The sequence below is a fragment of the Haematobia irritans genome, chromosome 2 (genome assembly GCF_050003625.1).
Source record: "Haematobia irritans isolate KBUSLIRL chromosome 2, ASM5000362v1, whole genome shotgun sequence".
NCBI lineage: Eukaryota > Metazoa > Arthropoda > Insecta > Diptera > Muscidae > Haematobia > Haematobia irritans.
The window spans coordinates 66815709-66830628 of record NC_134398.1 but is presented as its reverse complement, the minus strand read 5'-3'; positions in this window follow the sequence as shown (position 1 = coordinate 66830628).

Below are 14920 nucleotides of genomic sequence, written 5' to 3'. Positions count from 1 at the left end.
ATTATTAAAAAAGAGAAAATCGTTCAATTAGTGTGGGTAATAAATCCAAATTTGTAAAAATCGAGCAATATTCTTATATAAGAGCTACAAGTACGTATAAATACGATCAGCTAGTACATCAAAATTTGAAATTTGAGTAACATTGGGTAATAAATAAGAGTACAATGGCCAAATTTGGGAAAATCGAGCGATTCATATATATGGAAGCTATATCTAATTCTGAACCAATTTGCATAATAGTTTGCGAGTTTGATTAATACCACAAAAGGTTTCCTTGGGCAAAATTTGAGTAAAATGAGGCCTGTATGGTCAAACATAAGGTTATTAGGGGCGAATTTTTCAAAATCGGGCGATACATATATGGAAGCTGTATTTACATCTGAACCGATTTCGATGAAATTTTGCACATACCGCTAGTACTATAGAGGACTGGATCTAGCCAACTTTGAGTAAGATCGGTTAATAAATAAGGTTTCTATGGCCAAATTGGGAAAATCAGGCTATACATATATATGGGTGCTATATATAAATCTGAACCGAATTCGATGATTTTTTTGCAAATATAGTTAGTGCTATAGAAGATTACATTTAGCCAACTTTGAGTAAGATCGGTTGATAAATAAGGGTTTTGTGGCCAAATTTGGGAAAATCGGCCGATACATATATATGAGATCTATATATAAATCTGAACCGATTTGGATGAAATTTTGCAGACTTGAAGGGCGATGAAAAAGATTACATTTTGCCAAATTTGGTGACGATCCCTTTGAAAAAAAAGCGCAACGTGACCCCATTTGTCGAAATCAGGCGATACATACATAATAGCGTTCGTCCTTGTGGACAAAAAACTCCCTGTACCAAATTTCATCAAAATCGGTTAATATTTGAGACCGGAATCATGTGAACGACAAATATATGGACAGACGGACGGACACCAAGCGCTAGATCAATTCAGGCGGTGATTTGGAGCCGATCGGTATATATTTTATGGGATCTAAAATCAATATTTCTGGTAGGCACATTTTTTGGCATATCAAACTTATTATACCCTGACCACTATGTGGTTTAGGGTATAAAAAGAAATGTTTTTTAAGACTGCATCATTTCTTAATAATTCAATTACGAAGAAATGGAAAATAACTAAGAGTTTTTTCTCAGATCTTAGTTTTTTCTATTCGCAGTCAAATCAATCAATACAGCATAATTTCTGTTTAAAGTCGAGTCTGAATTTTGAAATTTAAGTTGTCGTTAACACAGTTTTAAAGAACTCTGAAAACACGAAACAATCTAGACGCCCAAGGAATCAAATCTACTACATCTATTACAATACGTTGCCCTTATGCAATGCCCCATATAGCCTATAGAAAAAGGGGTGACTCTTGTAAAGAATTTCTCTACATTAACATTTTGCAGAGAATATGGACATGGTGACAAAAAGGAAACCGAAATAACCCAAAGAACACAATCGAATCAACTCGGACAATGTTAAGGAAAGTAAGTTAAGGAAATTGCTTTAGTTTTTATCACCGTGTTAACACACAAAAACAACCAATGAAGTTAGTAATCGGTAATTGCTGGTTGTTTGGTCGTTTAGTTGCTTCTTTTGGTTTTTTTGTATGTTTTTTCTTGTAAACTCATTTTACGATAAGCACAATTTTGTTGGCAGAGTTGCCAAGTACTTAAAAATATTTACAAAATTTAAGGGAGATACTTTTTACTGCAAGACAAAGCAAGGTGATCTTCATGAGGATTCGCAAATTTGTAATTTCAATCAATAAAAAATTCTGATTTTTTTTTTTTATTAATTTTGTATCATCCCTATAGAAAATTTATGCAAACGGACCTAGTTATGGAAATAAAATTAAAAGAATAATCTACTGCTCAGCAGTCCAGCAAATAAAAAGCGTCGCCAAAAAAGTAGTGAACATTTTCTTTTTGGATCCGGAAGTGGTGCAAAATTGGCGCAAAAGTGATGAATTTAACATTGGCTTGTTATAGGAAGGATGTCCACCATTTCAACAGCCGTTGCACTGAATTTTCCTCACTTCTTAATTTTTGCGAATTAAAAAATTTTGTGACATTTGCCAATTAAATATTGTTTATAATTTTTTATGATTTTTAATACTTTCTGAAGCTTGTTAACCTAAAATGGATTTATCATTTTTATTTTTGACAAAATATAAGTAATTTGTAACGTTTTATTAATTCTTATTCTGTTTTTTTAACTTATTTGAAACAAAAAAGTTGAAGTTACCCATTCAAAATATGAAAAAAAAGAAATATAAAAAAAATAAGAGAACTTCGTGTGTAGTCAAAATAAAGGACACCTTCTGGAGGACATTTTTGAAAGTGTTTTTCAAATTGTGTCTTTAGAATAACTTCCAATTTTTTGCTGGGAAATTAAGGAAGTTTTTCCATGATTTTTTCGCAGACTTGTTCATAATAGGGGCCTGTCAATAATGGAGAATATTCTGCTACCCGAATTATGTTTGGTGCAGCATATTTTTCTTATGGCAATCCTAGTAATTGTCTCATATTAATGTTCCTTTGTATATTAATGATGATTGTTGCAAGCAACTGTCATCACTGTTGCAACAGAAATATTAACAACCATGTGACCACTTGAACGTGAGTTATTTGTGACCGCCATATTGTCAAATGTCAGTCATGCCATTTTTCACCACTATTCATTGTGGCTCATTTGTTCATTTCGTGAATAGAGCAGCATTCTGCGAGTATTCCTGTTTTAAGTCATTGCTGTCAAAGTTGTTGCAAGTAGGCATTTGTTGTCGACTCGTTTTGTCAGGCTATGTTAAGACAGTGAACAGTGTACTGCATAACAAGATTAAATTCGATGCTGATTTGAGATTTGATATTCATAATATGAACCAGATCATAAAGAGGGATCTGTTCGTAATTTTGCGTAAAAAATGCTGGCCTTCTTTAGCTGTTGGCGGAATTATGTAGATTCGCCCACCTATACTAACGTGAAGAAGACAATTTGCTTTTAGTGGTTGATCCAATGGTGTGCCGATTTTTGACGATGCTCGCAAGGCTGAACCATTCGGAGACGGAATGGTTTCTCATCTGTGGCTTCACTTCTGGCTAATATTTGAAATTTCGAACAATCCGTAGATGGTTTGAATGTGGTATTGTCACTGCCGGTTCTATTCGAGAGGCTCGTTTTCTCAAACCCTTAAAGAAGTTATGTTGTATGTATGAATGAACCGCGAATATTTCCCTGGATTTTGGAAGAAGCGTTTGTTGTTCGGGTAGTGCGTTGGGTATATGATATGTGATTGCCATCTTAACTCGTTTGGTTGTATGAATAGTTTAGTTTTCGTCCTGTCAGGTCAAGAGGTCAAAACCAAAGCTAATCATTGGTGACGAGCAGATTTTGGTGGATGGGTTTATTATGTTAAGTATCTGAGAGTAATAAAAAAAATTCCAACTTTTGTGTATTGATTTGGCGCATTTTTAATTTGATACAATTATGAATCTCTATTCTAATTTCTTTAAAATTTCACAATATTTTTTTCAGAGGAAAAAAAAAAATTTCGACATTAAATAATAAAATTTGGAAATATTCATATTTGGAGTTATGAGTGTTTTTGTGAATTTAATACAAACGTTTTAATGACATATTTATCACGTTCAGAAATTCGTCACTCTACTACACTAAATACCAATATTGATTAAAAAAAGAATCAATACCACCTTCAAATTCTATATCTGGAAATATAGTTGAGTTTCTGAAGCTTTTGAAAGTCTAATCCGAATTTTTGTATGAAAAAATATCGTCAATTAAACGTAATACGGTTCAATTAAAAAAAAATAAATAAACACCAAAAGCTCTAAATGAAAATGTCAGAAAGCACCAAGTTGGTGCTTTTTTTGAAAATACACTAAATTTGGCATCACTGCTGGTGCTAACATTTTGGAGTGTTTCAATGTTTCTCTAAGTGGCTTCAGAGTTACATGTTACGTCCTTATGACTTGTCTACCGAAAAGCAGTCCCTTGTTATTGAGCTAAGCATAGAATCGTATAGCACTGATTGATCATCCATCAGCTGTGGTAACACAATGGATTGAATGGAGGTTCCATACGAGCGGTTTCGATCCCCTACTTGTGATCTGGAAATAGTGCACATTTAGATTATCTCCTATGTACACACAGAAAACAAATTTGTTGTGTCCACCATTTTTTTTTTTTTTTTTGCCAACCGAATTATTCGGTCCCATCTACTATTGAATAGAACTAACAAAATTGGTTCAAGCAACCAACTGTTGTCCTGCACAACTATTCATAAAATTGTTTCGATAGCTAAAATTTGGGCACATTAACAGTATAATTGGCAGTCACAACCAACAAGATTTCGTTTGTTAAAATAACTAACTGTTTTCATACAACCGATATTTTTCAGATTACAGAAGCCAATCGTTTTACTTAGTTTTTATTTAAATTCTTATAATATAATAAAAAACACATTATGTAGAACCAGAAACCACCACAAAAATATGGGATGGGAACTTACCCATGGGTCACGAAATCTTCTTATGAAATTGTACAAAATTAGGGAAAAAGTAATGATACTTACCACTAACAATTCTAACTTACCAAACACAGAGAAGAGATTGGTTGGAAATCGGTTGGGGTAATGAATATTCTACATTTATAATTAAATATCAATTGTCCCAATCTATTTACTACATTTACAATCACACGTGGGTCTCTACTACAATGTTTCAACTGTTTCATTGGATCTACGTTTGTGATAGAAGAGAGACGGTTGTAGGAACTAAAAATCCCTATTTTGAAAATTTTTGCCTTAATTCGGATGACACGGCCTGCCGTAAGTAATTGTCGTAACTGTCATTTAGTTATCGCCACTTACGGATGGTTTTCTCGACTGAATGTCATTTGAATTATTTTACAAATGTCATTTGTATTAAAATATTAATTTTATGTCGATAGAAGACGTATTTTTATGGATTTCAAATTACAACGCAGAATTTTCAGTTGTGGTATTTTTTTAATACCACTCGGTATGTAATAGATCGGATTAGAAATGCAATTCCTCAATGGATAAGGAGTAAAATATGCAGGGAAATATATGTGAAGATAACATGGAGAATTGAAATCTAATAGAAAATGTACCTCCATCATTCTACAAAGAAAAACCTTAAAGATTGGACACACCAAGTAGGTCCAGATTCTTTATATGCTCCAAAACAGATTGATATATACCCCAATTTCTAATTCACCATTTTTATACCATATGCCCTTTGTGCTCCGAGACACCAGTTTTATGCACCAACCGTTTCAGTTTCAACAGGTATTTATCCCTAGCATCCAGTCTATGATTTGATCAATTAATCAAAACCGACTTCTCTTAATTAAGTATTTATTAATCAATCAATTTGTATTTTGTCTATTCTAAAGATTTTTTGCTGGATGATTTTCAACTCATGGCAAAGGGTATACGAGCTGATTTACAACCAAGTGAATCGCAAAGAAATCATACAGTTCAATTTTCATCATTTGATGTCAAGTACATTATATTTAGGTTTATTTGCACACCTATACATATATTTAAATTAAATAAAATATATTATTTATTTAGGAAAGAATTGGTTTTAAGTTCGTCATGAATATTATTAAAGTTGGGCAACACAACCGAATGATGAAGGTACCTACAACCGATTTCGTCGGCAGACCCAACTAACACCATATGAGATATTAGTTGTGTCGACCGAATCAGTCGGGTGACACAACTGCCAAAATGAGGTTGGCAGTAAATTCGGTTATCACAACCAATCTGTATTCTCTGTGCACAGACTCATAACAATCCTTGTTGGGCAGAATAACTATCAACAACCAACTTATTTGCTAAATAGACTTTCAGTTGGGTATAGTGTCACATTGCCAAAATAAATCAGTTATCACAACTGGGTGAAATAAATTGAATGGTTGCTTATTTAAGTTCATAGTTTGAACCAATTTTTGATCATACTGCTATTGTATTGATTATATAAACCATCGTACTCGAATTCTCTGGGTGTATAAGATTGTCGTAGATTTCCGAATTCTTTTAATTGCTTTAGATGTTATGTCGTAGAAGTTTATTTGAATGGATTGTGATATGAACTTCTTACGGCACTAAGTAATACCATCCTAACTACTTCCAGAAATTTTTATGTTAGCCTGATATTAATGAAGGCTGGTATACGGCTTAATTAATGATTCTACGTGTTAATTCAATTTTATCAGAGATTATTGGACAAGAAGATGAAGAAATTGATTTTGTTAAGTTGTTAAAAAGGAAAATGTCAGTTATGGATTTACACAATCCTAGCTATACATTGTTTTCTATTTCTAGAAAACAATTGTGAAAGACAAATTTCAAATCGATTCATATCGTTACCTTAATATACAAAGGCCCTAACTCATGAAAAACGAAGTCTACAGGAGGAGGAAAAAACTTAATAAACTAAGAAACACACCAGATACAAAAACATTTAAAATGCAGTTTTTATTATTAACATCAGACAAATTCAAAATTATAATAATTTTTTAATATTTACATTTTTAATTAATTTGTATGACTTAGGACTTTTTGGGTTTGAATTTTTGAAAAAAAATGAGTTGGGGCTTTTTCTTGTACAACTTAAAAGAAACCAAAATATCAATTCATATTTAAGTAAAGAAAATGTTGGAATTGATAAAACAGTTTATATTTTAAGAGAATATAAACTTAGGTTTTATAAGGTAATTGTTCGTAAAAGTGAATCTTACAGACCGATATCCCTTCTCTCGCCAGTAGCCATGACAGTTGAGGCACTACTCCTCCCCAGCCTTGTGGAGAATTTTCCAGCTGCCCACCATCAACACGGATTCCGTAAGGTACACAGTACGATGACGGCCTTACATGCCATTTCGACACATATCAATAGGGGACTTAATCAGCCCAAGCCGGTCCTCGATTGACCTATCGAAAGCATTCGATAGGTCAACCATGCCACACTATTTGAGGACATCGAGAATACGTCCCTACCGGCAGGAACGAAGCGTTGGGTTCTGAAATATATGTGTGGACGCCAGTCGTACGTGGAATTCTACCTGTCCTCGATTCCACCCCCTCCTGACGGCGTCGAGATTGTGTCTACGCAGTACTCCCCTGAATCACCTTTATGCGGAGACCAAGATCATCCCAGTGCGTCGAAACAATTAAATGTTGTCAAAGCAGTACCTCTTGGGCTGCCATCGAAGTTGTCATCCGAATCACCATCTTGTGGATAGACAACCTCCACCCAGGAATGTAAGGGTTGATCTTCACCTTCTAGCTCCCGAGATCAAGCGTTACAATAGAGAGCCTCTAGATAAGGCAGCATATCAGACAGGTCTGAACAGGATTCATGAGGATACTATACTGTGTGATAGCACCGGAGGAGAGAGACCTCCCACGGCAGACCAAGGTAGTTTTGGCCCAACTAAGATCAGGCAAGTGCAGCCGCCTCAATTCATACTTATCAGTGATTGATAGCAGCGTAGCTGACGTGTGTCCCATCTGCAACCAAGGCCCACATGACACTCGTCACCTTTCTGCTTGCCCAGCTAAGCCTACCCGTCTCACCACCAGATCACTCTGGACATCCTTGATCTGGCTACAAGTTAAACTACACAAGTATAGAACAAAATGGATGAAATCACATTAAAAACTGTTACAACAACAGCAATAACCGCTCAAAGACATACATAACACAAAAGCAATATAAACAAAATCAGAAAATCTATGCCTACTAGTGTTTTTGCAGTAATAATTGAGTTAGGCTTTTTTGTACATATTGTGTGGGTATGAGTTAGGGCTTTTTTTGTACATATTGTGTGGATATGAGTTAGGGCTTTACATTATTAACTTATAACTTCCCTATTTTTCAACTGCCAGAATCGACAAAAAACACTTTCTCAGATATTGCCCATATTAGTCAAAATCGTTTGACTCATATCCCACTGTGCATTTGTATGCCGGTCAACACAAGCGCCTTGTTGGTTAGTACCTTCGACCGCTTGACTGCCAAAGTGTTGACAATTGTCGTCAATTACGTTGTTATGTCTCGGTTGTTTCATTGCTGACACATTTTATGCATTGTTTGTAGATAATATTGCAAACCGCATAGTTAGCCCATCGCAGAAGTTTCTGAAGACACTCTCTGGCTCGAATCAAAAGAGGACACGACCAATATTTTATTGGTCTTTTTGTGTTTTTTAATGGGCAGACAAATGAGTTTGTTTGGATTACTTACCATATCACTTAAATATATACCAAATATGAATGTACTATATTAGGTTGGTATACTTTTCAGGAGGCATTCCTGTCGATTGGAATATTAATATTAATAGACAAAATATAGAAATTAGAATTCCGGTTCGATTCTAATCATTTTTTAATATATCTGTACCTTTTGCCAAACTATGGATCCTACAATAAATAAATTCGTCAATATGTTGGTACAACGGCTCAATGAAATAAATCCCCAAAACCACAAATTGGATATTTTATGAAATTATACCCCAAAAATGAAATAAATACCCAGAACGCTAAATGACGCTCCAATATTTTGGGAATTTATTTCGTAAAAATTCATATCTTCTTCATTTTAGTTCATAACAAATTCAACTTCTGACTGAGTTAGTAGTAGATTTATTTAAGTACATATTTGTAAAGAACTGAAGTAGGGTAATATAGACAATCATACCATCCCTAGAGACTCATTTGACATTCGCTAAAAATTTTTAAATGTCTGAAATGCATAATCACGACATTATCTCTACACACTTCACATTCATTAATCGATTTTGGATACAAGTCCACGTCGTTAACCTCTTCACCATATAATGATGTATCTCCTGCATTCTCTGTGAATGTGTCTGGAACCATACCAATATTATTTTATGGTAGTACATAGGTGGTCCTATGTACAGCAAAAGATACCCACGTTTAGTCATATTTCGGCTTACAGCCTACCAGAAATGAAATTATACTAAGAAACCAGCAGAAAGTATCAATAACAGATAAGAGAATAAAACGCTATATGATTTAAATTGAAGTTTTGCTGGGAATTTTTGCTTGTTTTTATCTCCTGGTGTATATCTACCTTCTAGATGGCTTAACCCTTTCGACCCTAAAGTTCCCTGTGAGCAACTTTTTGTATTTTGAGACTCACTGTCAGCGTTGTATTTGTTTTTGCTTGTAAAACTGTAGCGGTATCGAAAGCTTCAAGTTGAATAAAACACATTTCAGTAATACGCACGTGTCGTAAGAAAAAAAAAATTGCGAATTTTGGAAAAAGGTTTTTCGAACTTCGATTGGGAAGTCCCAGTGATGAGCGGCGTTGATGTGGAAGACATATCTGCAGTTCTGGGGAGGAATTTGGAGGGAATCGTAAAAAGGTAGGAAGCCATAGATATCGACCTTGTTGGGAACATACTGGTGAATTGGCACGAATATTGGCGCTTTATTATACTTTTTTTTTTAGGCCGCCATGGCATGAGTTCAAAACAAAACATTTTCACACGTGGTCCGAATGTTAGTAATTGGTAATTTACCAACGCCTTGCTTGCAAACGAGGAAAAATCTTAAGCCTACAACAACTATATACGGTTCGGTCAGGACGAAGTTTAATGTACTCTCCACCGTGGATTGCGTACACAGAGAATACAGATTGGTTGTGATAACCGAATTTATTGCCAACCTCCTTTTGGCAGTTGCAGCAACCATATGTTAGTGACACCCGACAAATTCGGTCGACTCAATCGAATTATGGAAAATCCAACTAATACTAGGTATAGAGTTGGTTGTATTAGACGATAGAATTGGTCGTTGCTCCTTTCTTTATTTGGTTATATCACCCAACTTTACTAGCACCTTAACCGAATTGAAAATGATTTTTCCTTCAGAATATTGCATTTTATTCATATTTTTATACCCTCCACCATAGGATGGGGGGTATATTAACTTTGTCATTCCGTTTGTAACACATCGAAATATTGCTCGAAGACCCCATAAAGTATATATATTCTGGGTCGTGGTGAAATTCTGAGTCGATCTGAGCATGTCCGTCCGTCCGTATGTTGCAATCACGCTAACTTCCGAACGAAACAAGCTATCGACTTGAAACTTGGCACAAATAGTTGTTATCGACGTAGGTCGGATGGTATTGCAAATGGGCCATATCGGTCCACTTTTACGTATAGCCCCCATATAAACGGACCCCCAAATGTGGCTTGCGAGGCCTCTAAGAGAAGCAAATTTCATCCGATTCGGCTGAAATTTGGTACATGGTGTCAGTATACAGTCTCTAACAACCATGCAAAAATTGGTTCACATCGGTCCATAATTATATATAGCCCCATATAAACCGATCCCCCGATTTGGCTTGCGAGGCCTCTAACAGAAGCAAATTTCATCCGATCCGGCTGAAATTTGGTACATGGTGTTAGTATATGGTCGCTAACAACCACGCAAAAATTGATCCACATCGGTCCATAATTATATATAGCCCCCATATAAACCGATCTCCAGATTTGACCTCCGGAGCCCCTTGGAAGAGCAATACTCTTCCCATTCGGTTGAAATTTGGTACGTGATGTTAGTATATGGTATCCAACAACCATGCAGAAATTGGTTCATATCGGCCCATAATTATATATAGCTCCCATATAAACCGATCCCCAGATTTGACCTCCGGTGCCTTTAGGAGAAGCAAAATTCATCCGATCTGCTTGAAATTTGGTACGTGGTGATCGTATATGATATTTAACAACCATGCCAAAAGTGGTCCATATCAGTCCATAATCATATATTGCCCCATATAAACCGATCCCGAGATTTGGTTTTGGAGCCTCTTGGAGGAGCAAATTTCATCCGAGTCAGTTGAAATTTGGTACATTGTGCTAGTATATGGTCGTTAACAACCATGCCATATCAGTCTATAGTTATATATATCCCTCAGATAAAGCGATTTCCAATCACACAAATATTGGTCCATATCAAGTTCATAACTGTATATAGCCCCCATAAAGGCGACCCCCATATTTCAATTCTGGCTCTCTACGTACCGTGCAAAAAGTCCATATCGATTCGTAATTATTTGTAGACTTAACTATACATAACTTTTTTGTCTAATATATACCACGTATGGACTAACTCACAATTTAGAAAACGATGTTAAGAAGTTTTAAGATACCACAACCCAAGTATTTCGATTGTGGATGACAGTCTTTCGTAGAAGTTTCTACGCAATCCATGGTGGAGGGTACATAAGATTCGGCCTGGCCGAACTTACGGCCGTATACACTTGTTTTTTTTTTTTTTTGAATGACAGAAAAGTACATAAAATTACAATACATTAACAATTAAAAAATATACACCTTTGAAAGTACACCCTCCAGCATTGATTGCAGAATTGACAGGCAATGGTAGTTAAATCTTTGGAACTCTTAGTGTACAAGTATTTACAAATGGCGTCCGAACTTAGCAAATGATAAATGGGATGACATAGCCAGTCTAAAAACGCAAGAAATTAAATCAGAAAATTAGTGTGGAGTTTTAAAAAATAAATAAGAACATACTCGCCACCATCACTTCCTTAGGTGTTCCATAGATAAAGACAGGCGTGGAGATGAATTTTCCCATTAGAGCCGCTTTAAATTTGTAACATGGTTCAAACTTTTACCTTTTAACACTATAAAATTGTTCCACATCTAAAACTCGATCCTAAACAATTGAAGATACGAAATGTTTATATGACTCGTATCAAATATCGTGTACTTAGAACACATTGCGCGAGTTGTTCATGAAAATACACGGTTGAAAAAGACTGTTTTTCATATGTTTGGCTATAAACATTATATGTTTGGAACACAAATTTTTAAACACAATATTTTTGAGTGCAAGCATATAATGTTCATAAACTAGCATAACATGTTTGGGACATATATGTTAATATGTTAGAACATATTATGTTTGGGACATAAAATGTTTGTAAATATAATATGCTTGGATGCAAACATATATTAATTTAGAAATAGCCTATAAACATATATGTGTTTAGTAGCTTGGAGCGCTATTTAACAGGGAGCGATATTGAATTAAGTTGGTGGTTGTTGCTTGTTATTACAAAATTAACATTTTATTTTTCCTTGGGCAATTGATCAGCTACTTCTTTGATCCTTACAAACTGTGTGGTCCGCTGTCCGAATCCCCGTCCGGCAAAAGGTAACATTAAAATAAAAAAAAAATCATAAAATTGAATAATTTCTTCTACAATGTTTGTATTACAGAAAGAGGTGCTAAGAACTAAAAAATCTCGTGGAAGTGAGAAAGATGTGGGGGAATATACAATTGGGCAGAAACAAAATTTTGAGCATTCAGGTCGAAAACATATGTTGTTAGCACCTATATTACCTGTTTATTTTCATAATTCATTATGATTGTAAATATATAAATAAATAAATAAAATTTTGAGCACAATATTGTTTGGGAGAATTTTTTTTAAAGCATATAATATTTTTGGGTTCAAAATGCTTCCAAACATATTATATGGTCACATAATAACATATTGTTTTTTGGAAGACAACATTATTGAATTTGGATGCAAAAATACAAAATGTTTGGAACTTAGACTACCCAAACATATATTGTTTAGACCAATATGCTTTCAAACATATTATATATTGGTAGAGATAAAACATATAAATGTTTGGGCAATACCCAAAAATGTATATGCTTGAAGCAAAATATGTTTGGGAGTATATGTTACAGAAGCGATTTTTTGTGAGGGTGTATATGATAGGCAATCCACCAAGAGTTCAAATAAACTTAGAACCTGAAAATACTCGATTTCAGATATTTTTATTGTTTTAAATTGAAAAGACATGTTTTCCTTCGACATTGAATAATTTTTAACAATATTAATGACTTTTGAAAAATATTTCCAAAGGAATTCGGTTGTGAATATCAATTGTATGTTCTGAATACTAAATGACAGTTATGAAGGTTTGTTAATGTTGGTTGCGCGTATCGAATTCAATCAAAATTTTTAAAAAGAGAGGCATTTAGTTCAGACAACTATTTGACATGTATTACAAACAAAACTCTATAATAATAATCGTCAAATGGCAGTAGGAACGAATTAAGGTTGTAAATAATGTAAATTGATTGACACAACTGTGATTTCATTGTAGATGCAGAATTTTTATTACAACAATCAATTTTCGACCAATATGTTCTCTGTGTGTACAAAGTTCTACTAAAGACTCTCATCCTCACTCGAATTATTTAGGTTGTGGTAACAGTTGCGATGGCAAGATATCTTAAAGTTAGTAAATACGAAATCTATGTTAGATCAAAAGGCAGATTATATACCCATATAAATCACTTAAGTTCTTATTCGTGTTATAAAAAGGAGTATATGGGACATATACGTTGCTAGACGGATTATACTGATAATGAATTTAAATGAAATGATGAAATTGTTCCACCATTAGGATCAAAGAGACAAATCTGGGGATTAATTTATATAGGGGCTAAATATATATGTATATGAATTTTTGAATAGTTATTAAAGAGCCGATATTGACATTATAAACAAAATTTCAGAAGTCAAACCTGGGGTTACTCATATAAGGACTATACCTAAAAGTCCGATATGACCCATTTGTAGTACCATCTGACCTATTTAAAACCGACAGCTTATTTCGTTCGAAAATTAGGATGATTTCAAAGGACAAACGAACTGGCATCGCTAGATCAACTCAGAATTCGACTTTATCGAGTCTGAATTTAGCTAATATCAAATTTTTTCAGCTTCGGTCTCAGGGGAAGGTATTAAAGGTGAACAATGCGTCCGACGATTGAAGAGTTGAAATTTCTTTTTGAAATCAAAAGCTCGAATAGTCTGCCACAAACAGAAAAAATCAACCCACGGATTGACGCATGGTGTGTAATTCAACATTAATTGAGAAATAAATAAAAATGAACCCACTACATTAAAATAAATTAAAAAATTAATATTGAAATAACATATAAAATATTTTATTGTGGTTTTGGAAGTTTGCCTCTAACATTTCAAAATTAACAATTCCGAATTCCTTCAACATTTTCACATTGCAATATAAAAGCAATTCTCTATTTCAATAAAAGCAGTGGAAATTGGCCAAAGTGCTACAATGTATCATCAGTATCACAAATGTGTCTATAGTAATAAACCATATGTCGCTCTACAAAGATGACACCATGGGAATGAGGAGAAATTTTTGCAACCAATATATCCGCCAAACCAAAAAGAGACTATAGCAGTAGAATTTATAATATTGAATTCCGTACGAAATAAATCATAAACAAAAGTGCTCCATTAAAACCAAAGCCAAAAGAGCACCATCACACCAACTACTCTGCTACTACAACCAACCATCAAAAGCTTTGCTGAAAAAACTCAGTTTTATACCCAGGTTACCTATAGTCGAAATTATATCTGGCGGAATACAAGTTGCTGTAATATATTACTCATAGATACTGTGTCATACCAAACCATCTGAATATGGTTTGGAAATCTTTGACAACGAGAGAAAGAGACAGGAGAAAAGCAATGTAACTGAGTTGCCATTTGCGTCCTGCAAAAGGGGGTGACAGACATGATATATGAGAACAGATTAACGTGTTCAAACTCCTTTCTGGCTGCAATACGAATTCTGTCGTTTTCAGTTTTTTAATATATCACCAAAACAACAGCCATTGTAGCTACTGTCACTGTTCGTTCAAATAAACATTTGATTGGGATGAGATCAGTCATAGCGCATATTTGGTACGACTATGGAACATTAAAATGGTTCCAAATTGTTATGAAATATAATGACTTT